This window comes from Schistocerca gregaria, chromosome 3 (genome assembly GCF_023897955.1).
Source record: "Schistocerca gregaria isolate iqSchGreg1 chromosome 3, iqSchGreg1.2, whole genome shotgun sequence".
NCBI classification, from domain to species: domain Eukaryota; kingdom Metazoa; phylum Arthropoda; class Insecta; order Orthoptera; family Acrididae; genus Schistocerca; species Schistocerca gregaria.
In genome coordinates, this window is record NC_064922.1 from 183,428,060 (window position 1) to 183,432,155 (window position 4,096).

The following is a 4,096-nucleotide window of genomic DNA, read 5'->3' on the forward strand; positions in this document are numbered from 1 at the left end:
TGAATGGAGAAACACTAGAACAGGTGCAAAATTTTCAGTATCTTGGAAGCAGTATAGACACCGACTGGAAGTGCACCACAGAAATTAAAACAAGGATAGCAATGGCAAAAGAGGCGTTTTATAAGAAAAGGAGAATCTTCTGCAGCGGTCTGGACAGATAACTCAGAAAGAGACTCATAAAATGTATTGTATGGAGTGTTCTTCTAAATGGCGCTGAAACATGGACTATGAGGAAAAAAGACAGAGAGAGGCTGGAGGCTTTTGAGACCTGGACATGGCGGAAGATGGAAAGAATACGTTGGATGGACAGAGTAAAAAATGAAGAGGCACTGAGAAGAGTGGGAGAGAAAAGACAGTTAATAGATGTAATAAAGAGAAGGAAAAAGAAATTGAATTCGGCATCTATTAAGAAAGAATAACGGACTGATAAAAACAGTTTTAGAAGGTTATGTAGAAGGGGAAAGGAAGCGTGGAAGGAAGAGATTCCAGATACTGGATCACATGATGGACGGTACAACATACAGCACCCTTAAGAAGGAAGCAATGGATCGCAGAAAACATAGAGGCAAAGGACCTGCTAATATAGCAGATGACGACGACGACGACGACGACGACGACGACGACACGACACTATTATTCCTTTTTATTTGTAACAACTTCTTTAGTAATGTCTATAAGCGTGGACGACTTTTTTGAAAGGTCCTTGTTATAAAAATACAAACACAGAGACCGTGTGGTCAGAGTGAACTAATATTGAACCTCGAATCCGGCAAAATATGGCGCAATGGAGTGTATTCTTGCTTTCCGAATTACAAATACTAGATGATATTTTTTCTTTAAACTTTATGGGCGGGTGTGGTAGTCTGGAGATAATGTATTTATTTGTAAAACCCAATACTGCAATTTCGACCATGTGACTGTTACCGAATGGAAAGTATATCCCTGATTACAACCTTCTTGTGTGTATTGCATTCTTTGAATTGAAATGTAAATATATAGCACTTACTGTAAAACCTAGGAGACTAAATGATTCCGAATTTGTTTGTGTTTCATGTGAAACGGAAGCTGGTGTCTCGCAAGGCATACTGTGGACTAATGTATATTTGTTACTTCTTACAAATCTGCTCGATTTAAATACACAGCATGAATATTGCTCATATTTTGCATTATTTTCTTTCATATCCGTTTCTTTGTACTCTCGTATTTAATATAGGTCACCAAAATTTTCATTGTCTTCTGCTAAAATGTAGGTACTCTTTTGTAGTACCTGTTTATGACGTGTGCCTAGATGTAGGTACTGTTTTGTAGTACCTGTTTATATCATGTGAAACAGTTTGCGTAACTGCCGTCGCATTTTTACCATTTACATACTGATCTACAGCCGTACTCTGCAAGCCACTGCGAAATGCATGGTATGCAGTGCCAAGGAGCAAAACCATTCGGTGCAGAAATACGTACTTATTCCGTAACAAGATGTAACAAAGTTAAATACGAATGAAGTCGAAGCCTGCTAACATGAAGTTCTACATTAAATGCGCCAAAGTACAGAGAACAGATGCGAACAAAAGTAACGTAGATTACGAGCAGTGTACTCATGCATTTAAACGGAGCATTTTACCCACAGGTTCGTTAGCAATTGTAGAACACCATACAATTAAAACGTCTTCTTTTTTATACTTAATATAAACAACATAGATGAATCATTTCCCCCAACTAAAACTACGGATGCAAGAAGAACGCAATCAGAAAAGAGCAACATATTCACAATGATTCATAGAGAGCAATACACATTAGGAAGCTTAATCAGAAGGGCAATGCGATGAAACTAACTTCTGCAAACCATGAACCGAAATTACGAAAACAAACTGATAGACTGGCAAAGTTGGAGCGCCTGTGGTGGCGTGGCAACGAAGGCCGTGTTAACGGAAGTCCGTATATAATTACACGCCTGTGGTGAGTCGTACGCTGTACCGAAAAACAAACCAGAGCGTTGCTACCAAATTTAACGCTGTATATGCATGGACGACATAAGTGTTTCCAATTGTTATGTGTCATTGAAGAAAACGGGCATGTGTCCGGTATGGTCTAGTGGCTAGGATACCTGGCTCTCACCCAGGAGGCTCGGGTTCGATTCCCGGTACCGGAATATTATTTTTCGTAACGCGCTTTGCGTTTTATGTTCCTGTATACTGTAGATGTAATGTACAAATGGATGGAGGTCGAATATCAGTTCAGCTGCTTGCACTAGAATTGACCCTTCTCTAATATGTAAATTATTTACAAAGTTACTCTTCGTCTTTCCTAAATTCTGAGTAGTTGTAAGGGCTGTAATTCCTAATATTGTTCTCCACATAAATGTAAAAAGAAACATTTAACGACTAAATTTTAGTTTAACAAACAGACCAGAAACAAAACTAAAAATAAGATCTACATCAAATTACAAAAAAGGAAAAATCCCTTTGTAATGCAGCGATACCTTTCTTTCCGTATTGTAAAAATAGTTTATATACGTTAAGAAAGTATCGGAATGTAAATTCTAACCATTCAAAACGCAGAATTCCGGCGTTTGTCACGTCAGTCTTTCGTCGTGTTAATGCTTTTGAGACCCAAGCATTAGGAGTTACCGATGTATAAAATCTACATCAGACAAAAGTTAGCACATATCTGCAGAACCGTGGCTAACGCAATACAGTGTGCGATTTGCAGGGGTGAATGGGGGGGATTCCTCCCCCCCCACTCCTGCATCAGACCATCCCCTCCTCTGGCTTCAGCTTATGCACCCCAACCTTGCAACTTGAAAAAGTGTTATGTAGTAGTTAAGCATTTCAAAACATTTAGTTCTAAATCATCATTCTCATGTTGTCATTGTTACTTTCGTCTAAGGTGCGTCATCCGTTTACTTGCGAGGGAAGTAGTGTGGCAGTCATGCCGCAGCAGTCGTACTGCATAGTTGGGTGAGCTGGGGGCTGAAAGTCCCAACCCGGGCCCTGACACATGGTGGTGACCGGCGCGGTACCTGTGCGAACATTTACCGTTAGGCCAGCTTTTCGCAACAGTATGGCGCGGACTAACACACCTGGGATGAAAGCACACATTACTAAATAATGCACCATTGTCTGCTTCTGATTCCTAGGATACTATTTTGTGGACCTTATTTAAATACTCTTCTCTTCCACCATCGGTTTCTTTTCCTTTGGTTTTTATTTCCGTTGTTAGCTGCATGTGCAAGTACCAAGTAGGCCTCCGCTGCAATACTTTATCGTCCTTTATACTGCAAGACCGACACACGTGTGGCACAAATTCTGTTGCTTTGGTATAAATTAACCTGCCACATGCAACATACTGCGCAAGATGTTGCCTGTTGTAGCATGCTACAAGACGACGCACGCCACATTTCCGTAGCATGTCACAATGTGGCAAGACGTTCCCCCAGCGTAAACGAGGCTGTAGAGCCAGGTCTGTATTGTATGGTGGATGTGCGTTCCGAATGTATTCAGCGGAGAGTGACGCAGGTACCGGCGGGGGAAATAGTCCCTCCCATGACGATGACGGCCTTACCAGTGACATATGCTACGGCCACCCGTGGCCACACTGCTACGACATCGAGTTTCGCTTTGGAGAGCAGTGGCGACAGAAAAGACGACGACCAGAACTTGTCAGTGACCACTGGCTCTGCTGAAGTAACGACTATCGTTCCGTCGCCTGAAGCGCGCCCATCACAGAAGGATGTCTTTCCAAAAATGACTGAACTATTGAGCAAGATGTACAGAGAGACGAGAACGAGGATGCTGCACGAGATCCCAGCATGGCTTCCGAGACTGAAAAGCGTCAGAAATCCGGATCTCTTCCCAAAAGGCATAAAAAACGAAGGATAGCTCCACCTGACGCTCCTCAAAAGGTACAATCAGTGCGTGAAAAGGCACAACAGATCGGTCGCAAAATCAGTGGTATGACAACTGTCAATTTTGACGTAGACCCACAGTCCCCGCATACAGCGGGAAAAGACGAGTTTCGAAAAGTGAAAACGCAGACGCAACAGGATGGCGAAAAGCAACGGTCCACAAATAAAGAAACAAAGAACAGAACTCCATCTCAA

At 42.0% G+C, this 4,096-nt stretch overlaps 1 non-coding gene across 1 annotated transcript; it reads left to right on the top strand.

The window, feature by feature from the left end:
* The first annotated feature begins 2,074 nt into the window (after window positions 1-2,074).
* On the top strand, window positions 2,075-2,146 carry Trnae-cuc (transfer RNA glutamic acid (anticodon CUC)). Its single transcript has one exon. It is a non-coding gene; the product is annotated as a tRNA-Glu (tRNA).
* The last annotated feature ends 1,950 nt before the right edge of the window (window positions 2,147-4,096 follow it).